At 41.1% G+C, this 24,194-nt stretch overlaps 1 long non-coding RNA gene across 6 annotated transcripts in view; it reads right to left on the bottom strand.

Annotated features, from left to right (window-relative positions):
- Nucleotides 1-20,591: 20,591 nt before the first annotated feature.
- The window catches only part of LOC123979117, a 9,215-nt gene continuing 5,612 nt past the window's right edge, over nucleotides 20,592-24,194 (bottom strand). For 3 of the 6 annotated variants that reach the window (XR_006827147.1, XR_006827150.1, XR_006827151.1), the window contains 2 exons: nucleotides 23,163-23,326; nucleotides 22,346-23,020 (listed from right to left, as the gene is read on the bottom strand). This is a non-coding gene — a long non-coding RNA (uncharacterized LOC123979117). Of the gene's footprint in view, nucleotides 21,569-22,345; nucleotides 23,054-23,162; nucleotides 23,327-24,194 lie in introns of those variants that run through there. The other 3 variants (XR_006827148.1, XR_006827146.1, XR_006827149.1) reach the window with 3 other exon arrangements.

Below are 24,194 nucleotides of genomic sequence, written 5' to 3'. Positions count from 1 at the left end.
CAAAGATTGTACCAGTTAATTCCCTAAAACCACTAAACTATTGCTTTACCTGACTGTTATCAGGGTTAATGCTAATAAATAATTATTCTACGCCACTCTAAGTGGACAGCAATTAAAAGTTACAGACTAACATCATGTTACGTGAATTTCACAAAAAAACCCTTTAAATTTGCAGACGTGTTTCTGCGTAACAATGCTCCAGACGTACTTTTTTCACCTCTTCCCGGAAGCAAAAACAATTTGAACCGTCCCGAAGCAGAAGTCAAAATGTTATTTCTTTACTTTGTTATTTTCATCTATAATTGTTAGTTGTTAGTGACATAATAAATGTTCATAAAATAAATAATATTTATTTTGCTCCATTCAAAGAAATAAATTTAAAAATAAAACTGAAAGGTTATCTGTTGGGGCACCTACTTTACTATCATGCTATAAGCTGGGTCGCATCAGGAGATGGTTCTCACTGTGAGAAGATATTTGTGCGATTGAGAGGTCAGCAAGCAGTTTCTTGACTGAGAGGAAAGATGAACCGGTACCGCGGGAACAGGTGAGCAGTCTGCCACTGATAGTGACTATAGTGACAGAGAAGACACGCTGGGTTGTAGTCGGCGCTCGGTTGGTCAAGTTTATCATCTGCTAAGTGATAGTAATAAAGAAACAATAATCCCTTTTGTCCCAGAGGCGTCCAAGAGAATATTTCAATTAGTCCCAAACACATTTTTAATCGTCCCTTCGATGACAGGGCGCCATTAGTCTCAAGCCCTGCAACGTAATATGAAGTCAACTCGTGCACCAACATTTTCACAGACTTTCACAGTTTTTGTTCCGATTTGAGGGGGCATTCAAATGAATTTTCCCGCTCTGGGACAAATTTTTGCGGATTTTCTAACACCACATGAATGCAGGATAAGGTCTGTATACAGAACATCACTCTTCCTGAACCTGCCGTCCTCTCCTCCGCTCCAAAACCTCTGGCATCACCTCACACCTAAATGGTTTCCATGAGTTCACCGGGAACTTTCAAACTGCAAGTAAATTCTGTCGCCTGCTTGACACACCTCTGAAAGAGCACAACTGGCTGGATTCCACCGGGCACGGCTGCGTCGCATTCTGGCTGCAACATGGCTACCAAAGCTGATCGCGGCCATTCTAGACAATGCATGTGATTCCACCAGATGTGCAGCGGCGCATTTCAGAAATGTCCCAAAAGGTGTTCCCCAGCTCTGCTCCGGAGAATACGAGGCGAGTCTGTCTGAACTGGGCAGGAAGTCAGACAAAGAAACAGCATAGAGAAAACTCCTGATTGTATATCAACAATAAACACAAACAAAACAGACACGTTTAACCACGTCTCCAACATAACAAATGTAGAAGCACAGAAATCAAGGACTAATTACCAAATCTGAGCAAGTCAGAAAAATCAGGCAGGCAAAACACTGAAATGTTCCCTGTGCAGCATGCAGCAGTGCAGAGGACAGACCAAACCGGGTCACAGAGAGCTGTTACTGGTAGTAGAAGCACAAAAAGGACAAATTAACTAGTCAGCAACGTCAGGCAGGAAAAACTCATTTCCAGTGAAATTTGAAGCTGCGCAGAGCACAGTTAAAGTTTAACTGATGTTATGCTGGCAGAAGCCCACACATACTAGCGCTAACGTTTGCTTAAATGTGACAGGTGAGACTCTATGTGAATAAACAATGGCAGAGAGAAACAGAAACAGGTTTCGGGAGTTCCAGGTGAACTTGGGAGAAATGTGCAAGTCACTGAATTTTCCATGTTTCACAATAAAAGCCTTGGCCGCTCTAAATTCTGGTACTGTCCCTGAATGAATAGAAGAGTGATGTTTTATATGCAGCATAAATCACGCTCCCCTTGCCCCCCAGAGATGCTCACAAGTCTCTGAGCAAGAGTCCAAGTCAAATCTCAAGTCTCTGAGCTAGAGTCCAAGTCAAGCCTCAAGTCTCTGAGCTAAAGTCCAAGTCAAATCTCAAGTCTCTGAGCTAAAGTCCAAGTCAAATCTCAAGTCTCTGAGCTAAAGTCCAAGTCAAATCTCTTGTGGTTATAATGAATGTTGTATCACCTGCTGCCTTCAGTCCAGGCTGCTTATAAAACTGCTTCGCTATAAGGAATTCTCTAACTGTAACCTGTTTTTTTCACTTACAGAGCACAACCATAAATGTGCAATGCAATTAGTGACAGCTTAGTGAGTGCTATAAGTCAACACATCCCCCAGAATCTCAAACCCTGTGTAACGTCAGTGTTTCCCACAGTTTTTTAAGAGACTATGGTGAGTGGGCCACGGACACTCTCGGGGGGTCAGGGGACATGCACCCCCGGAAGAAAATTTTGTACATTTTAAAGTTAAATGCATTAATTTGGTGCAGTATCTATGAAGAACTTTGTACGCTTGTAAACAATGTTGTGCTCTAATAAACTATTTGATCATAAACCCATTGTAGAGCTATAAATGGTGATGAAACAACAAAAGTCAACAACTTTAATGTTTTTCCAAAAACCCTAAATCAAAGAATAGAAAATAGAATAAGTATGTTCCCTAACATGCTATTGGTTTTTTTTTACTTTTAATGGACACATGGAATATGTTTTATACTTTCAGTGAATGTAATCCAATTAATTTTATTTCCATACTGTTTAGATACCTTATTTTGAAAACCGGGCTTTGTCACATTTGTATCCTCACGCTAAATTCATTAAGTCCGACCAGAGTCCGACCCAGTTTGATAAATAATGTTGTATGTGGTTCTTGTACTGCGTAACATTGTTCATGAGTCCCGTGCCTCGAGTCTGAGTCGAGTCTGAAGTCTTTTGAGGACGAGTCTCAAATCGAGTCTGAAGTCACTGTGTGTGCGACTCGAGTCTCAAACTCAGATCCACATCTTTGTTCCCCCCCTCCCCTCAGAACTGACTCGAGCTTCTCAGATAAACGACATGTCTCCGGTTTCAAAATGTGTTCTTATGAGAGTGAAAATGTGCAGGTGTAAGAATGAAAATAAATGTGAGAGTGAGAATACATGTATGTGAAAAGAGAATGTCTGTATGTGAGAGGGCTGACATACTGACTCATACGGCTCCTCGTAGCTGAAGTTGACAGCCAACTGACTGTGACGCATCACCTCTCTGCAGAAGCTTTCAAGTCTCTGCAAGTTGATGTTTATAGAAAATAGCTGAAAGTGACGACTGCCTAAAAGGAAGTAGATCAGTCCATCAAAAACTGATGGATTATCAGTTTACTCATAACGAGAGTGTGAAAAACTTGGAAACATTAGTTGAAAAACCAGTCTCACCTCAAGACTGTGATGTGAAGTGACTATATTTTTGTTATCTTTTGGCATGAAAACCTAACCTAAAAGCACCTTTAGTTAAGATTATTTTTCTGGCTACAGAAACTGAATAGCCCAAAACATGTATAAACATTAGTAGGTTCCTTTAAAGAAAACTTTATTAAATGTTTGCGGTTTTAAAAGAAATTATGTCCTTACTTCATGTATGAAGCGACAGTGTGTTGGTGTCTCTGGTAGAGAATCATTAGCTGAATCATTAGCTGAATTTGTAGGTTCTGACTTTCAGCTCATTGTTTGTCCAACACATTCTCAATCCCGACTCATCACATATTGACGCTTGGTCAAAGCCCTTTGGCATCGCTTTTTAACGCCCTGGGTACCCCTTTAGCGTCATTTTTAAATGTTTTGGGGTCCCCGGTCAAGTTAGCAACGCTTAGCAACAATACGTATGCAACGTCCGGTTACACTTTCAAAATAAAATGCTAGCATTTAGAAACATTGCCATTTTTAAACGTTGCAATTTGGTTAGGTTTAGGCAACAAAAGTACTTGGTTAAGGTTAGGAAAAGATAAAAAAAAAATGTTAAAATAACTAGGTCATTAACATACGTTCTTGTTAACATACGTCATAACACGTAAGTTAACAAGAACGCCACTTGCGTAACTTACACAATTTACGTAACTTGTCTACCTTCAATAAAAATATTTAAAGTTGACACGAACACCACTCTCCTGGTTCAAAGTCCGGGTTTTGGCCCTCCATCCACCTCCTCACTCAGTCTTTTCTGATATCATAAACCTTCCTTCGCCGTCAAATGCTACAGGGCTTCCCCCACTGTGTTGAACTATGACACTCGTTCCACACATGCACAGTTGATTAGGTGGAGCACTGGTAGCGGACGTGGAAAGTACAATCCTTGCTTAAAGAGCCAGCTATTTCTTTCAGGAGCTGGTGGAGACTAAAAACAGAGAGAGAATACTGCACTCAATATATTTTGAGTATATATTCATATAGATAAACACGACTCCATGTGAACCATCATGTTGCTCCGTAACTGCTGGATGTGAAAAATAAGCAGCTGTTTGCCAACAAGTTCATCATATCAACATATCATCAAAGAGATGATATGTTGGATAATTTATTTCAGGATTAAATTGTTGTCGGCTGATTGATGCTACATCACTCATCATTTTGTGTGTCTCTTTATATCTTTATTTTTTGTGCTGGTGTGTATCGTATGTTGCCAATTTGTGTTTTTTATATTAGTTTTAGTTTAAGTTAATGTGGGCAAGGTGCACTGCATGAGCCAGTCGTGCTGTACTAAAGTAGAATTCAGAGGCAAATATTGTAGTTTTTACTCCACTGCCATTTATCTGATTAACTTCGTTACTTTACAGATCCAGATTAATAACACAGCAATAATCAACAAACAGAATATGATGCATTATTATAGATTAAGCTACAGGGTATATAAAGTAATTAAAATGAGCTCCACCTTTACCAGCTGCAACAATGAAGTAATGAACACATTATTACTCTATTCAAATAATATAATGTGTTATTCTTGAAACTGCTCCTTTTGCCATTATGAGTACTTTTACTTTTGGTACACAGATTGTGATGCTGAAACTTTTGTACTTTTCTGTACTGTGGAATTACTAATTTTACTTAAGTAAATTATCTGATTACTTCTTTGTACGGTGTGAACTAACCTAAACCAGACTAGAGAGGTCAGAGGGACAGAAGTTTTTTCTGATCTGTCAGGACGTCCCAGAAGCAAACCAACTTCTCTGCTCTGCGTGTGTGTGTGTCTCGTTCCTATTGGACGAGGAGGATTTCATCACACGCTCGACTGCGTGTTGAGGTGAAAACGTTACGGTCGTGGAGACAAATAGATCCACAAACTGACAGTACCAGTCTGACCATTATTAACTGAACCAGCAGCCTCACTGGTACGCTAACTACCTTTCACACCCCTCCCCCTACAAACACACACACACACACACACACACTCCTGTTTAGTACAAAGCTGCAGTTTGACAACTGACAACTCAATAAGGCCCTCAGGCTTCTGTGTGTGTGTGTGTGTGTGTGTGGATGAAGGGCCAGACACACACATTATGGTCCTGAACACCTACTGCCCTCTAGAGGCAGATGACTGACGAGTCAATCAGTCAGGACTTCATTTCAACCTGAGAGGTCAGACTTGCAGCAGGTCCTTCTTTACACGGCTTTCATCTATGATTTAACCCTCAAATGTACCACTGAGCATTTTGAGCTGCTGGTTTACACTTTGACCGAATCAATTTAACAGCTGGAAACGTATTTTAATTGATGGTAATATGAGCTGAAAGTTTAATTATGAAGTTTTGTAGTTGTCATGTTTAGGCGGGTGGAGAAAGATTAGCTAAATGTGTAACATGTATTATTTTGAAATACTTTTTAAAGGCTTTATATTCACCTTTAGGACTTTTATAATTTATATAGGCCTGCAAATAACGATTACTTACTTTATCGACTTATCTGCCGACTATTTTCACGATAAATCGACTACTGTTCCACAAGATCCACCCAACAGTTCAAAACCCAGAGACTCTTCATTTACTGTCATCAATGACAAAGAATAGCAGCAATTCCTAAATTTAAAAAGATGAAACCTGCAAATTTTTCCAATGTTTGCTTAAAAAATACCTGAAACAATTAATTGATTGTCAAAATAGTTGTTGATTAATTTTCTTTTGTAAGTATTTTGTGTGTTTTAGTGGTGCAAAGAACGACAAAGTTATGACAGTATGTGAAAAACAGGTTTAAATGATTCTGAAACGGAAAACAGAAAAAGAAGGAGGAAAGAGGAGGAGCAGAAGGAAGAAGAGAAGGAGATGAAGAGAAAGAGGAGCAGGGAAGGATAAAATCAGAGAAGCAAGAGGAAGGAGAACAGGAAATGGGGAATCAGGGAGGAAGAAGAGGAGGGTAAAGGAGAACAGAGCGGAGGAGAAGTTATAAAGATGAAAGGGAGGAACAGCAGGAGAAATAAAGGTAGAGAAGAATGAGGAAGAGAGAATGATGAAGATAGAGACTTCTCCCCTCTCATCTTTCCATTCATCATTTCCTTCTTGGCCTGCAGTCCTTTTCTGATGCCTGTCCTCTTCTTTCCTCCCGTGTCCTCCTTTCCATCTTCCCTCCTCCACTGTTTTTACATCTCCCGTTTCTCCTCTGCTCCCAATTTTTTTTTCTGTTCTTCCTTTTGTCCTTGTCTTTTTTCAGCTACTACCCTCTCCTCCTCTTTTCCCTCTCTTCTTTACCCTCCTCTCCGTTTATGTTTCTCCTGTCATTTCACCCTCATAGTCTCCTCTCTTCTTCTATATGTTAAAATTTGTCGTCTCCTCCTCTCCTTCTCCTCCTTTTACTGTCTTTCCTCTCTCCTCTTCTAATTTCTTTCTTGTTCGTTTCCTCCTCTTCTCTCCTTCCATGTGACCTTTACTCCTCACCTTTCCTTTATCCTCTCCTTTATTCCTTTCATCATTTTCTTAGCCTCTCCTCTCTCTCCTATTCTCTTCTCCTTCAGGGCCTCCTTCCTCTCCATCTCTGCTGCCTCTTCCCCCCTTTTCTTATCCCTTTATTTCCTCCCCACTTCCATCATCTCCTTCTTCCTCTCCTCTCTACTTCCTCTTTGCAGCCTCCTTTCTTCCCTCTTCTTCCATATTTCTGCTGCCTTTTTATTCCTCTCATCACACCCTCTCTCTGACTTCTGTCTCCTTTCTTCTCTTTCCTTTTGTTGAGACTTTCCTCCTTCCTTCCTCTCTACCTTCTCTGCTTTCCTCTTTTATCTCTCTTTCTTCTTTTCTCTCCTTTTTTCAACTCCTCATTTCTTACTTTCTGTTCTTTCTCCTCCTAACTTGCTCCTTTTCTCCTCTCTTGGCTTCTTTTTCCTTCACAACCTCCACTGCCCTGTCTGCTCACTCTTCCTTCCGTCCTTCCCTTAATGGCCTTCTGTCTTCCTTTGCGGTTACTTCTCCCCTACTTTCCCTTTTTGAGACCTCCATTCCTCCTTCCTGGCCACCTTCTCTCCTATCCGTCCTCTTTTTCCTCCTCCCTTTTGCATTTTTCTGTCTGCTTTTTGGCCTCCTTTTACTCGTCTTCTGCATCTCTTCTTCTCTGTACAGACTGTCGTCCCCTCATCTCTTCTCCACTTCTTACCTCCCCCCTCTCTCCTCCTCTGCTTCACTCTCTCCTTTCCTGTCTTCTGCTCCTCTCTCCCTCCTCTCTCCCCCTCTCGGTTGGGGGCCTATATTGTCCCGGTCTCGGCTCTCTGTGGGAACAGCTCCTCTGTTTGTTGGCCAATAGGTCCAATTCAGCCAGGGCCTTTTTAGAAAGACCAGCACCACAAAAGCCAACGGGAAACAACCCCCCACCCCCCCACTGCCGATCAACGTTTTCTTACCCCCCCGTCTCCCCCACTGAGGCCCTCTAAGTTTGTTTAAGAGATTGAGGGTCCAAAGAAAGAGACAGAAAGAGAGAGGGACACAGAGAAAGCGTCCGCCCATTAAGGTAATTATATAGAGCCTGTGTTCCCGTGAGGGCCCTTAATTGATGTTAATGTTTGTCTAATTGGGGGGATTGGGGGGATGAGGAGGGGAGGTGGGGGAGGCAGAAAGGAGGAGGAGGTGAAGGTCCTCCTCAAAAGGTCCCTCTTCCTCACAGGACAAGGAGCACTTTTCAGTCCTCCCTCCTCCTCTCTTCTCTCTGTCGTTCACACCTTCCCACAATGGCTGTCACCTCCAGCTTTCTCACATTACCTTTTCTGCACCCCCCCTCCCTCCTCTCTCCTCCCCCTCTGGGCAAACCGAGCAGGCTTCTTTTGGATCGCTGAGGCCTCAAACCGACCTGATTAAACTACATCAACACAACTAAACAACAAGAAACTGAACCAAACACAAATATTAAAAGGGTCAGTTCAGCCAAACTAAAAAAACATTTTCATCTCCAGTGCTGGATGAATCATTTAGATGCTTTACATGTAAGTAAAAGTACTAATACCACACGGTAAAACTACTCTGTTACAAGTCCTACATTGAAATTGTAAGTAAAAGTATAATATGGAAAATGTACTTAAAGTGTGTGTATATATATATATATATAAATATAAATATAAATAAATATTACTCATGCATTAATGTAAAATGTATTATTTTGTATCGGATTGCAACTAATGATTCTTTACATTATTAATTATTATTAATGTGCTGATTATTTCCTCCATTAATTATTATTAATGATTGTTGGTTTGTTGGTTGATTGTAAAAATTGTGATAGTGAAAAAAGGCGTCACAGTTAGCCCGAACCCAAAGTGACCACTTCACAAAGTCTACATCTCAACTTTATTAACAAACTTTACAATTATTAAAATAAAATGTACCGTAAAATATAAATGCTTAAGTGTGCCATTATAATAGCTCCATATTTAACAGGATGTGTATTCCCCTTTCACAGATAATAATAGTCTTTAGAAGACTGAATGCAGAAAATAAGAAAAATTCTAAAAAAAGCTTGAGAAACATAATCTGGTGTCGCAGAACATTTTTTTTGATTGTCTTGTTAATCATCTCGTGACCTCTCAGATTTGTCTTACTATTTGGCCTCAATCCTAAAGTAGGCAGCTGCTAGTTGTATTGATCCAATCAGGTAATTTCACATTAATTCTTCAGGTTTTGCTTCAACCCCAATACGATGGAGGTGAATGGAATTTAATTTGTGCTGCTAACAGAACTGAAGAAAACATCCTGTCCTCACCAGAAAAACAGCAGCAGCTTATTACGACCCATATTTACCTTTTCTGTTAGGCCGTGACCTCTGATGACAGAAGAAGTCTGGTAATGTAAAGAGCGACTAAGTCCACATAACTAGGTGGTGGAGTGAATAGATGTGTCAAGTAAATTAAGGACTTTCACTCATGAGAGCGAGGTTCCAGTCCCGTGTGAAAGAAAGTCAAAGGTGACCTTTTGTAGATGACTTACATCATGTGACTTACATCACCTGACTTATGTAATGTATTTATTTTAACCCAAACCGTGATGTTTTAATTACCTAACCATGTAGTTTTGTTGCCTAAACCTAACCAAACTACAACTGTTGTAATTGTGCTTTTCATCGTCAACCTGTTTTGTTGTTTAGGTATGACAACATGTTGGAAGAAAAACAATGTGTCTTTTCAAAAACAGAGTCTACAGAACACACTGGACACATTTTTCATTTCTATCAAAACAGTGTATTATAGGCCACTATTTGAATAAAATCACCTTATTTTGAGAATTAGGAATTCTACAGTATGACATAAGCAGGTAAAAAATGTCAGCGTAACTAAATACAGTTTACTTCTCACTGTATGAGCCACCAGCAGATGTCAAAAAGACCTCAGGACAAAGTTAATCTTTTCAAACCCACTGTAATGGGTCGCTTGTATTTTAATAACTCAAAGGTGACTTAAAATTTGAAAACCTTGCGCTAATAAGACATTGTTATAAACCAAAGTCAGTACTACTGGTGGGTCCCACTCAGCATTAATTTGAAAAGATTACCATCAAAAATGAGAAATAAGATGTTCATCAGTGAACAAATAATGTGAAATAGCATTGTTGAGCGGCCTTTTATTGTGGCCAGCCTAAGGTACACCTGTGCAATACCCATGCTGTCTGATCAGCATCTTGATATGCCACACCTGGGAGGTAGATGGATTATCTCGGCAAAGAAGAAGTGCTCACTAACACAGATTTTGACAGATTTGTGTACAATATTTGAGAGAAATAGGCCTTTTGTGTAAATAGAGAAAGTCTTAGATCTTTGAGTTCAGCTCATGATGAATGGGGGCAAAAACAAAAGTGTAATCACAACAGGTTCCTCCAACAGCCAATAAAATATCTTGTTCAGAAGTTGCTTTATCCGTCTGAGCTGTCACAGGTTCTGTCTCTCAGTAATGCTATCTGACATTTTCGGAAGAAACTGATTTATGGACCAAATTCATCTACAATCCACTGAGAGTTTGACAGGATGCAGAAACAAAACAGCTGAGACAAACTACAAAAACATGCAGGCAGCATGCCGCCATCTATGATGATTGTTGTCTGTACAGTGTGAACAGGAAGTGCTAAGCAGCCAAAGCAGCAGGACATTTTCATGACACAGATTTTTCAGATTGTAAACATATAGGCTAAACACAGAAGTGTACTACAGAAGGTGTACGTTCAGAGACGCTCAATAACTTTTCATCAGTTTTCAACAGATGAGTTTTGCAGTGAGAAATAAAGCTTGACAGAGCTTTCACAGGTGTTATTTTTAACTCATGATCTGATATTGAAGCCTGAAACTGTGAAGACAGGCGGTAAAAGTTAGGGGACGAATCTAAAGTGCGTGCTTTTAGATTTTTGTCAACAGTTTTCTTTTTTCATCGTAAGACATTTCAGACTTTACATTTATGCCGGCCTCCTCTTATCTAGCTTTTAAAGAAACGCACACAGCCCAAGTCTGACTTGTATTTATCTGCTAACCTCCGATTTATGTTTTACTAGTTGATTAATTCAGGTACATGGTTAAAATGACTTGTTATTTTATATTGTTGGCAGATAGTTGATAGATTTATGTATGAAAAAACATCTGCGAACATGAAACATGAAAATCCCTGCGACCCTGTACGCAGGATAAGCGGTTGACGATGGATGGATGAAACAGAAAATACATTTATTTTGTTTACATTTGTTTGTTTTGCCCCAAAACAACTATCAACAATGAAGCGACAGCCGACAACTAGCCCCGACACCAAGGAAAGGGCCTAACTTTCATTTGTAAGTAAGAGTCCAAACCCCACGCAGGTAAAGTGCCCATGAAGGAAACCAAAGGTTTTAAAGCTCACAGTTTTATTTTCTAAACCAAAACTCTTTGTTGTGTTCAAAAAACAAGCCACAGGCGAAACATGTTGATCACAGTAAAGTCATCTCAGTGTGGCGTGACTTGATATTGATTTTTCAATGCTTAATCCTGTGATCTACCAGCACCTGACTGTTGTTGCTGTGAATGTGGAATTTCTTGTTTTATAGTCTTGGTAGTGGTCGTTCACATGAGTACAGGTGTATATAGCCTACTGCTGCCCTACCAAGTTTATATTTTTCATTTTTTACGTTTGAAGTTTAAATTTTTATATTTACAACTATTTATTGTATTTTACTTTATTGTTCTTTTGTTGTAGGCATTCGATGTGGACAGCAAAGAAATAATTTCAGCGTAGAGGGAAACTTGAGCATCCGACAATAAACATCTTGAATCTTAAATGACAGCTCAGTCAGCAGCTAGCAACGGCGATTGCGTCAGAATGGATCGCCAAGTCAAACTTTTTGCTAACTTGCTAGCTTAGCATATTTTAAAAAAGAACCAGATTTAAACAAACCTTTGTGCACTGGCACAAAAGGTGTGACAAAATATAGAAAATAACACAGAACAGTGAGAGAGAACAGAGGTTATGATTTGGGAGAACTACGTGCTTGTGTATATTCCACAGGTCAACATCTAAACATGCGTTAACGTCCCAGATGAGCCAGATATTCAGCAAGCAAACAGAGTCACCTCAGGACAAAATGAACAACATGACAACAAACAAACAAATCTGTCTTCTACCAAACAAACAAAGGAAACTGAGTTGATCCAGATGAACTCGAGCTAACTGACAGCAGCCATTGTGCTACGACGACACGCCGCTCTGACACAGACTGACAGCGATTGTTGGTTTGTGTAGGCCCTGATGATGAAGATGAGGATGAAGGTGACGATGGCGGAGGGTGAAAGCCACTGTCAGCCTCCACCGTTCTCTGCTGTCATCTCCACCACCGGCAACCGCAACCACCGCCGCCGGGCCTCGTGCTAATTACGGCTACATCTGTCTTTCGGTTTTTCTTCTTCTTCCCTCCTTCCTCAGTTGTCTGCCTAACAAATAGTTCACGCCACCTCCCTCCCCTCCTCCGTCTCTCCTCTTTACTCCTCCTGACACGTCCTTGCGTCTCCTCACAGCTGGAGGCAGTGTCAGCGCCGCTCTATTGTGGATTGTATTTGCATGTTTTTGTGCGTTGCATGTGCGTGTTGCGAGGGAGCGTTTGGTATTAAACGCTAGTGCATTTTTCTCTCTTCCCACATCTTCTCTGTATATATTTGTGTATGCTAATGAAGGATTTCTGTGCTGCCAGCCATAATGGAGCTGCTGGATAATAACCCTGCTAAACAAACTCAGCCGCAAACCAACAAACCAATTATCTCTGCTCTTGTTTTTTTCAAGTCCACTGTAATTACTGTACGCTGGGGGGGGAAAAAAACCCAAGAAGAAGAAGAGTTGCGTTCAGTGTGTTTTCACTGTAAAAAAAAGTCTGACAAAAATTAGGTGACTCAACACAAATCATGAGAAATAATCAGGTTTGATTTCATTTTTAAATCTAAACTCCTTCAGCTCGGAGCAAAGACCCCCCCCCCCCCCCCCCCCCCCCCACCCCCCCCACCACACACACACACACACACACACTCCCTTCTTCTTTAGTTCAAATTTACCCATCATTCCCATGGAGGGGGCTGCGAGGATCGACAGACAGACAACGAGACGGGCGTTAAAAAAAATGACAGCGCGACAAATAACCTTCCTCGCTTTCTGCCCACATATTCGACCAAAGACATTAAAAAAAGCCTCTAAACTATGTCCCGCGGCCAAATGAGACACCTGTCCAAACCTCTAAAGACCTTTTGTGTCTTTCACAGATTCTTTGCGCTGCCTTCTAATTGGCTGGCCAGCCTGTGTGTTAGCGTGCATGGCATGCCCGGCTGCCGGGAAGGTAAAACAGGCAGGCGGGGGAGCTGAATAGAAATGTGATTGTGTTGCTGTCAAGCGCTCCCACATGAACTCCCCTTTTCTTTCTCCGCCCGGACAGAGAGTAGAAGTGTGAAGGGAGAGGGGGGGAGGAGTGTGTGGGGGGGGGGGAGAAAGAGAAGAAGAAGAGGAAGGGTGAGAGAGAGAGAGAGAGAAAGAGAGAGAGTGAAAGAGACACACTTCATTTGTCATCCAGCGGCCTGATTGGAGTGGCAAAGCCAATTCACATCTCGAGTGGAGTTCCCATCACACAAACCCCCTATACCAAACCTCACCTCCCCCTCCTCACCCCCTGTATCCTGCCAATCAAGCGCAGCCTGTACAAGCTGCCGGTGTTTCGAGCTGAGAGCTTCATCATCATGGATTATGGGAGCGGTAATGACTCTCTCTCAGGGTCTGTAATAGCTGCAGCTAATGGGGAAGGGTGGGGGGAGAGAGAGGAAGGGGGGTGGGGGGTTGTGAGGGTCATGGGGAAGGTTGGGTGGATGGATTTGGAGGGTGGTGGGGGACTGCAGAGCTGCCGGTGTTGCCGTCACGACCAGAAGCTTCTAACTTTTTTGGGGGTGATTTTTTTTCACGTCGCTCAGCGAGTTCTGTGACTCTGAAAGTGTCTCGCAAGTAGCTTCTGATTGTCCATAAATACATTTTTTTTTTTTTTTAAACGTCTGAAAACCAGCAGCCATATTTATCAAACGTTTTAGAATCACTGCCAGGGAAGGTACTGAAGCTATGGGAAAACTGAAAACACAAAGCAGTGAGAGCCTGTTAGTGAAGAGTGAGAGGTCGCTGTTTTATAACACTCAGCTGCAAAGTGATGTAATGAAAGGATGTGTTGTAGTTTTCTGACAGTTATATAGATTTGAAATGCAGAAAATAGCACCATTTTGTACGTGTAGCCTTTATGTGTATAAGTAAATATCAGTAACGTTGCATCTTCACAAAGCATCTCAGACTGAGGAATTATTAGAGGTTTGAATCTGGGCTCCTACTTCATGTCTGGAAGTAAAAGTATTTGATCAACGAAACAGACTCCTACCTGTGCTGATATTTAGGATAGCTGCAGAGGAGAAAGATAACCTAGACTTAATTCTCCATCACTCAGGTTAAGTTGTGGAAGAATCAGCTGCAGTCATTTAAAATCAGTTGTATGTGCATTATTCGTACGTTAAAATCACTGATGAAGGAGAAATCTTAAATGTTTGTTTTTTGAGAGATGTGAGTGTGTTTTATATATTTTTTTATGTAAAATCTTATTTTGAAAAGTAACTACTTACTACAGCTGATAGATTCATAGTGCACTAGTATAGCATCAAAGGTACTTCAAAACGGATGTACTGTATACAGGTTCGTTGTAGTAAATAACAATGGGAGTGAATGGGCCTCCATAGACTTTAATGCATTACATAACTCATAACACATAAATTGTATGTGTAACTGTGTAATAGTGAGCATTTTGAAATTGTGTTTGTACCATATAAAATGGCTGAGCTATGAATACAATGGATGTCAATGGAATCGTTTTAAAAACTTGAATAACTCATGAAGTGTAACAGTTATCAGTAAGATATTTGGCATGTGAATCATGTTAGTTTTTCAGGGTAAAACACACACATTTACACACATATATTAGAATAAATTAGCTTACCATAAATGTGTTTTTAAGTTATGAGAAAAGGCATGAAAGTATTATTATAAGTATGCAAGACGATGTGAGTAATTAAAAAGATGCAAAAAGACATGTTTAGAGACAGTAATCAGTGTTGAAATTGTGATCAAATCAAATTTAAGACACTTCAATGAATTTTAAGGCTTTGCATTTGTAAGATTAAAGCCACCCAGTGCAGCAGTAAGGCTCACTGAAGTGTTTTTAATAGTTTTTGGACAACAATGGAGCTCTATGGCTCAGAGGAAGAAGAGCTATCAGGCGGTGAGACACACACAGTACTTGGTAGTGGATACATTCATTGTTGGTTTGGAGATACAACGTTTTCCCTGACTTGAAGTGAGAGAACTAAAGTTAACCTCTGGAACAGAGGGACGGATTATTATAACGTGTTTTACACCACAAATGAAATTCTCAGAGATTCAGAGTCTGGCCCTCGACCTCTTTCAGATTTCTTTCCTCCCACCTGCTCGGCCTCCAGAGGATTTGGTTCCACTTTTTGGCTTTTCTGTCCCCCTTAAACAATTTTCTTATAATATCTCTTTTTAATATTCTTCTGTCTACCTCTTTGTCACCTTATTTCCTCTCTGTTTTCACTCTAAAATGATGCTGTCAGTCCCACGAATGCACGTTCTGTGGATGTTGGATGAGTCATGTGCAGGGGTTTTCTGCAGGTCCGTCATGGCTGCTGGCTCTGAACATAATCTGGTAAACAGCTGTGTTGTTGTGTTTGCTGTGTTGTTTGTGTGGGTGGAGCTGTGAGTCTTTGCAGGGGTTACAAAGAGTTTCTCAATTTGTTAGTTGCTTTTTTGTTGTGAAACGTTCCTCTTATCTCTGAAGCTGAAGGAACATCTGAGTAGTTGTTCCTCATGTTTTACACTTAAGTAAGTTCCTCCTAAATGTACACACATCTAATCCCTTCGCAGATGTAGGCCTCTCCACAGGTCTGGAAAAAATATTAAGAGCTTTTACTTTAAGAAGCGAAGAGGTTCTGGTGGTCACTGAGGAGAACGGGATCATTTTAGATGTTCTAATATTCCTTTAGGAGGGTCTTATAATCAGTAGGGAGGCTCTAGGGGTCGGATTGTAATCAATTAGGTTTTAAGGGTTTGTTCAGAGGTTCTAAGGGCTCTTTTTAAATGTTCTAGTGCAGTGGTTCTCAATCTTTTTTGGGCCAGCACCCCCTATCCATTCTCGAGATCCCTTACGGCCCTCCCATCAAAAAAGATGTTTGCTATTTGCCCTGAATATGTTTTGATTTTTTTATTGTTACTATTAAAAACATGGAAAAGATAACAAAAGCCATGTGAAAAGTAATTATATTTAACTAACAAGTGAATGTTCCTCCCAGAAACTGTGTATGAAGCAAGATACTGTTTTCTTGGATGGGGCAAGTGGGGGGTATGGGGATCCTCCCCCAGAAGATTTTGAGCGTTAAACACTTAATTTCCTGCATTCTGGTGAAATTTCTGCCTTTTCTGCACCAATTTAGGGTGGAAATGTCAATAAATTCAGGTGACAATTCAAAATATATAATTATAATAGAATATAATCTAGTGAGGCTCTCAGGCATTCTTATTGCTTTTAAATATTTTTCTCCCGTAGATCAACTTATTTAATATCATCCCTGCTGAGTCAACACACGTGATCAAGTCTTACCTCTTATGTGGGGAAGTAACCTATTTAAATGTGTTTGTGGCCCCTTTTCATCTCAGTGATAAATTAATCCGTTTTAATTCAGTAATTGACTGGACTTTAGCTCATTTGTTAATAATTTTTCATAACTCAGTGTTTCCCACAGAATGGCCACAAAAAGAAAACCCAAAACATTAACTTAGCTCTCCTTATTAGCTAGGCCCCTTACATGCTTGCTAATAACTTCTATTAGCTGGGTCTCCAACATTGACTGCTTTGTGGCGTTTGATCGTTTGTCTTGCTTTTGATGATCTACTACTCCCACACGCTGCATCAAGCGTACTGATGTCCCAACCTCTTAGGATACCAGTCACAATAAAATAAACTACTTATTTTACAGCTGAACTAAGGCTTTGTGTTTTTTTTTTATAAAGCTATCATAAAAAGTCACAGTTTTTGCTGCCAGAAGTTGTTCCTCCTCATTTTCTCATCAGTTTGGTGTCATTAGTTGACGCTACTGCCCTTGAGCAAGACACTGAATCCCCGGCAGCTCCTGGATGCTGCCCTGTAGCTGACCTCTGACCTCCCTGTGGACGTGCAGCAGAGTAGAACATTCTCCAGAGTGGATCAATAAAGTACATCATGATCACCTATCAAGGGAATCATCAGCAGGTTAGAGGAGGAGGTTCTAGTGGTTAGTAATGAGGTATTTCTGTCTATTTTCCTATTATATCTCTCTGTAATATTCTTCTGTCTCCTTCTCTATCACCTTCTAAAATGATGCTGTCAGTCCTACGAATGCACGTTCTGTGGATGTTGGATGAGTCATGTGCAGGGGTTTTCTGCAGGTCCGTCATGGCTGCTGGCTCTGCACATAATCTGGTAAACAGCTGTGTTGTTGTGTTTGCTGTGTTGTTTGTGTGGGTGGAGCTGTGAGTCTGTGAGTCTTTGCAGGGGTTACAAAGAGTTTCTCAATTTGTTAGTTGCTTTTTTGTAGTGAAATCGTTCCTCTTATCTCTGAAGCTGAAGAAACATCTGAGTAGTTGTTCCTCATGTTTTACACTTAAAAAGTTGTCTGAAAGTAAGTAAGTGTTCACAGACTGAAGCCTCTCCACAGGGCTGCAAGAAATATTAGATCTTTTTCTTTAAGAACAGTTAAGAGGTTTTGGTGGTCACTGGGGAGAGTTGGGTTATTTTAGATGTTCTAATGTTCCTTTAGGAGGTTCTTGTAATCAATAAGGAGGCTATATGGGTCGAAAGAAGTTCTAATTGTCACAATGGTTTGTTCAGAGGTTCTAAGGGCTTTTTAAAAATGTTCTAGTGTTTATTTAGGACATTACAGGCATACTTTATAAAGAGGTTCTAGGGTTCCCCAAGAGCTTCTAGTTGCCACTGAGGAAGCTTTAGTGGTCCTACTGATCAATAATGAGGTTTTAGTAGTCCTTTAAGATGATCTAGGTGTTGTTTAGGAGATTCTGATGGTCACTCAAGAGGTTTTAGGAGTGGTTGAGAATATATAAATGGTCATTCAGGAGGTTGTAGGGTCCCTGCAATAGGTTCTAGTGGTTCTAGTGAAGCTGTTCTGGATGATTTTACTGCCGTTTGTCAATAATAATGAGAAATAAATCAACTAATGTTTTCTGGTAACTCCGGTGTCGGTGCCTTGCCCGGCCCACACAGCACCTGCAGAGGAAGCCCCATCGCTGAGTTAAAGCCTTTAAAGGATTAGTCCACAATATATTTAAAGTGTTTCTATCAAAGCGCGTAATCCTCCTCCACAGGCCTGCTGGATCTGAACTCTGCGTTCCTCTGCTGAAGATCCATAGATCTCTGCTGCGACTGGCTTATGTTCCTCTTCAAAGACCTGAGACCACACAGAGGTCATGACCTCTGACCTCTACCAGGATGACAACCCCCCCCCCATTAGGCTGACTTGCTCTCTGTTGTTTCCTGTCTGTCTGACCCTTATCGCTGAGTCCATTTTACTTGACTGTTTGCAAGTTCAGATCTTCCCCCCAAGTAAAAGTACTAATACCACACTAGTAAAACACAAGTAAAAGTCCTTATTTCTTGTCCATCTTTCTATTTCCTTCCTTATTGACCTTCCTTCCTCCTATCCCTAAGTTTGCTTACCTCCTTTCTTTTTTGTAGATCTTTCATTCCTTCTTTTCCTACTTTCCTTTTGTCTTTTCCCCTGATTTCCCTTCTTTTTCCATTTGCTACTGTTCTTTCTTTCCTGACTTTGTTTCCTTTCTTCATTTGCTTCCATCCTGTCTGGGGAAAATAAAGCGAAGAGATGAGAGTTTCGTGTAGCAGTGGAACTAACTTTCTAAACATCATTGTGTTACCTGAAGCTGAATAACCCCCCCTCCCAAAAAGCAAACAAACAGTCTCCATGTTCATCCCTCCATCCCTCTCTCCTCTCCTCCTTCCTTCCTCCTGTTTCCCTCTCGGAGGAGAACTCGACTCCTCGGTGGCTGTAATCACTTTACTACTGTTTTTGTTCACGGTAAGTGGACTAAATATTTGGATGCTCATAAGCAAAGCAGAATAATTGAACGTGTGATTTGTGGCAGCTGGCTCCGAGTCTATGGGCTTGTCTCGGCATAATGAAAACAGCTAGCGAGCCGCTGTAAACAAAAGCAACTTGTTATGTTGCAAACCCCTCGCTGTGCTTTGCTGTGTGTGGGAAACAACTAATTTTCTTGATGGCGTACTGTAATCATGGCGAAGCTTTACCACGCGCTGTGCTGAGTACTGCACTGCTTATTAATACAGAGAGAGAGAGAGAGAGTCGGTCCACTCCTGGCAGAGCTGCTATTACTGTAAACACTTTAAAGCATAAAGAGGGAGAGAACAATACAGCAACCTGAATTATTATAATTATTAGTTGAGTCCAGAGCGGCGGACTGGGCCGGCTGGAGGACCTGAACCTAGTTACGCCCGCCGCTGGAGCTTCAAATCTGGACTCCAGGACCGAGGAGCTGGTCTGATGAAAGAGCACTCAGGCTTCTTTTAAATCACACACAAGAACAATTATAATAATAACTAGAATTACAGCAACAAGGTTGTTTGCCTCCGCCAACCAGTCAAGTTGCAGTTTCCTCATCCACGTCTGTTCAGATTAATTTAATATATTTAGTGAATACTTTGAAACAATGAAATAAAAGGTATAAAGTGTATTTTTGACTAAATGGAAGTTATCATAATACATTGTGGATGAAACATATTGAAGTCTTTACTATGTAAAGATGGATTCTTCTAGAGAACAGGTACACAAAATGAGGTGCTTTTATTTTCTCCTGGTACTTTTAGCCTCTCTATGAGCTGCAGGTGAAATGCTCTCACAGGACCAAGACTAGTTAGACGCTGTCATCAGTCACATGACACCGATGACGTTCAAAGTTTAAAATGAGGCAGGAAGTGAAGAGCAGAATGGACGAGATGGATGAAAGCACGCGCTGTGCCCGCTACTGTTTTCTTTGTCTTGTCCGAGTCAACGTGTGTGACATCTGGAATCGCCCAGTTTTTAAATTTACGGTTAAAAACCTATTTTGAGGTCACAATGACCTTTGACCTTTGAGTGAAAAGCGTCACCTTTTCAGTGTGAAATACGGCCACAATCTCCCTTTCTGTTCCTTAGAGTTATGGTGTCGATTATGATGTCACATTAAAGTTGACCTTTGCTCACTTCTTCATTGTATCCCCATAAACATCTGTGTGAAATGTCACAATTAATGCACTGATTCTTGTGTTATGAAAAAATGACGTCACAGTGACCTTAACCTTTGACAACCAAATTCGAATCACTTCATCGTTGAGTCCAAGTGGACGTTTGTGCCAAATCTGACGATATTTCCTCAAGGTGTCGAGGAGCTCACGAGAATGGGATGAAGTTGAAAGACACCCTCTCCAACATTTTGTAAATGAATTATAAGATTAAAATGTATAATAATATAATTATACTAATAAGAAACAGACATGTGGCTGAAGGAAACCTCCTCCCACAAGACATGAAACAAAGCTGGTCAAAGGTCTGTGAAAACTTTAAAGGCATCATCTTAAACATATAATGTTGTGCATTGTTACAGAGCAAACCGTAAAACTGTGTCTAAAGTAGCTCGAACTATCCAGCTGCAACAATAAAATGTTACATAAACATCAGTGCATGTGTAATAATTATCCAGTAATATGACATAACATGACTCTCTTTGCCACCAGTTTTTCCTGTTCATCTAGAATATTTGCCTCTAAAATGTAGTGGAGTAGAAGTATAACGCAGCAGCAAATAGAAAGTACAAGTACCTCAAAGCTGGAGTTAAATACAGCACTTGACTAAATGTCATTTAGTATATATTTGTCTTTTTAACAGGAGGTACACTCAAATGATTGTTGACTAAACAAAACAAGAACTAAACTTCCTTTCTTCTTTCACTTTTCCATCCTCTTCTCTCTCCCTCTCTCTTTATCTGTCTCATCCTCCATTTCTCTCTGAAGACAGCACAACAACAGACTCTCCACCTCTTCATTCTCTCTCTCATCCGTCTTCTTTCTGCTCTTCTCTCCTCGACAGATTCCTCCTTCAGAGGAACAAAAGCTACTCTCCACATCACTTAGCCCTGACATGCAGGCTGCACCTGTGGACGGCCGAGAGACCTGCACACGGGCCTGGAGAGGGGGGTGGGTGGTGTGAGGGAGGGAGGAGGGTCAAGAGTCAGGGTCAGGGGTCAGAGGTCAAGAGGAAGTCCTTTCTGCTGAAGGAGAGCCACTTATCATTCTCATCTAATGGAGCAGCCATCTGTCAATCAGGAAGAGAGGGGAGGGGCCAACAGGTATCACTGGCCCCTGATGCCGCTGCTTCTGTCCCCCTAGGGCCCGACTTTCTAGAAATATGGCTCGGGGGTCCAAATGAGGTCGTGGGATTGTTTACGGTGTTCCTCTGTCCCCCGACCCAGAACGATAGAAGACGAACACAGAGTGTTTGTCGTCTTCTTTAATCGAGTTTCACAGATGCAGCATAACGACGTCCGGCTGCTCCGATACTTAAACCGGAGTTCAATCTGAGCTGATTCTGCTCTGCAAGATGACAGGAAACAGTGAAAAGTAGTTCTCAGAGTCCAAGGTGATGCCTTCAAATGTTCAATAGTCCCAAACCCAGCTTAATATCACAGAAAAAGCAAAAAGCGAAATATTTGCTTAAAAATTACTTTAAATAATAAATCAATTATCAAATTCGTTCCTGATAAAACTTTCTGTCTGACTTTCTTAATTGATTAATCAATTTGGGATTAAAGATGCCAAACTGAAAAAGCTCTTACCACAATTATATGTCAATGTTTTTTAGGGATCTAATATTATTTCACTAAAAGAAGATGAAGAAAATCATCATGAAAACATTGTTCTGGCCGTCGCAGGAGAAACGTTACATTAAAAAGCCTTTATTTAGTCGTTATATTGGTTTAAAATGGTGACCAGTTTTGACCTTGGGCGGGAAAACTCAGTCTTTAAATAAATATAATAATACGCTCTGGGCTTAGCTCATAAATGGCTGTTGAGTTTGGATTGTTTTGTCAAACTATTATTTCCAATGTCTAGAAAGAAAGATCCTTAACTGTTAATGTGTCAAGATTCATCTTCATGAAAACTGAGTGAAAAGTCTGTGTGGTTTGGTTGAAAGCTCCAGAAAAAGCTGGACCTTGAGTAAAATATGTTTTAAATTAGAATCAGGTTTATCTTTATTATTATTAACAGCGCCGCAAAACTCAAAATGTCTTCAATGTGTGAAACTCAAAGCATTTAAACATTTAATTTCATCATTTATTTGTTAAAATTTACATCCCGACCATAATCAAAACATCTTGCATCTCATGCTGGTTCTCCATGCACAAAACATGACACATTATTATCCTGTCTGTACAAAGTAAAAATATCTTTCTGGATTTAGGAAACAATCTAAAGCATGATAAGGTACTTCTTGCATGCTCTGTAGAAAAATCCTTTGGACACATGGTGCTTTTCAGTGCACATGATAGCTTGTGGTGTGCACAAAGTTTTTTCTCGTCACTTCAGGGACTCCGTAGATAATCATCCATCTCCCGTAAGAAGCTGTTTGTTTCACCGTCACATGATATTCTCCGTGTATACACAAACGAATGCGCATACTGTGCAAATGACCAACGGTTAGGCTGGATCCCCATGTGTGACAACAAACACCTGACATGTTTCCCCGCCTCCTCCAAACCTACCAACTACCTGATCCAGTGTCTGTGTGAAAACACTGAGACAGAACATTCAGGGCAGTTTGTTGATCCACCGTCACACATTTCACCCACTGATCCTTCAATTATCCCGAAACACAATCTGTTGTCACCTGGGCTCGCACCGCCTTCGCCAGCTAATACCAAACATTCCCACTGTCAGACAGAGCCGCACGGGACTCCCTGTAGGCCTCCCTCTCCTCCACCTCCTCATGTATCCATCCTTCCTAAACCTCCGTCCTGTCCCAGCACTCCTCTGTATTATCTTCTGCTGGTTTAGAAGTTTGTTGTTTATTTTCTATCTCTGTTTGGTGATAAGTTTAATTTGAATGGTTTGTTGCAGAAATAAAAGTAACTTTTATATTAGCGGGCCCGGTTGGCAGGACGCAGAGTCCCTGCAGCTCTGTACCTACCTGCTGGTGGCCTCTAATGAACAGATCAGTGATTTAATGACAGCCTGGTTGGTCTGGGAGAAGCCTCTTGCCGTGTTTCTCAGAGCTCTGGGCCCTGCAGGGATTACAGAGCCAGGGACTGTGGCAGTAGCGTGGCCCAAAACCACAGCTGGTCCCTGGGGAGACTGATGAGGCACTCACCCAGAGGAGCAGGTGGAGCGTGGGAAAAAAATGATAGTAGTGAATAACTGCACTAACCTTCCTGTTTCACTGGGTGACGTGTCCTTCCATCACCCTGAACGCTCACACTGTAGTTTGTTTTGACTCAATCCCACATACACCGTCCTGCTGCCCAGAACAGAGCGCCACAGGTGGATTAATCCACTGCTGAAAATAGACATTTCATGCTGGTGACATGACATGTCTGGTGTCCCAACCCGTTCTCATCTTAGGCGTCACATATACACGCTTTGACAAAACCGTGGCTATTGTATGCAAAACATCGATTTTGCGTGTGTATGATACGTTGCAGTTTGCTATTGCATATCAACGCAAAGGAGGCTAGCCGGTCGACATGCATATATTTACTGACTTTACTGGTTTAGGCGCACACTTCTGTGACGGTTAAGGTTAAGGTAAGTTGCCTCGGGGGACCGTCAACGCCTTAAACACACACTTCGCTAGCTAGTTAGCGACCCGAAGTGCTACTAGCATTTCCAGTCACCCCAAGGCGTTACATAAACATGCGTCTGGATGCGTCTCCTATATGCACAGAATTGACGTTTTGCGTAAAATAGCCAGGTTTTTCTCAAAGCGTGTATATATATATATATATATAATGCCTGAGGATGTGAACAGGGAGACTTATTTACACGCTTACCTCGGGACGCTAACATATAATCTCAAACTATAACTAGAGAATTTGTAGTTTTTGTCCTCCATCACCAATTTTAATCCATAAAAGAGCAATAACACTTTCACCAGATTTCTCAAAAACAAAAGACTCCTTCCTCTCTTATATCTTCTTTTAACCCAAATCCCCCCCCCCCCCCC

This window comes from Micropterus dolomieu, linkage group LG11 (assembly GCF_021292245.1).
Source record: "Micropterus dolomieu isolate WLL.071019.BEF.003 ecotype Adirondacks linkage group LG11, ASM2129224v1, whole genome shotgun sequence".
In the NCBI taxonomy this organism is placed as follows: domain Eukaryota; kingdom Metazoa; phylum Chordata; class Actinopteri; order Centrarchiformes; family Centrarchidae; genus Micropterus; species Micropterus dolomieu.
Note: the sequence above shows the minus strand (reverse complement) of the source record. Positions and strands in the feature narration are given on the sequence as shown.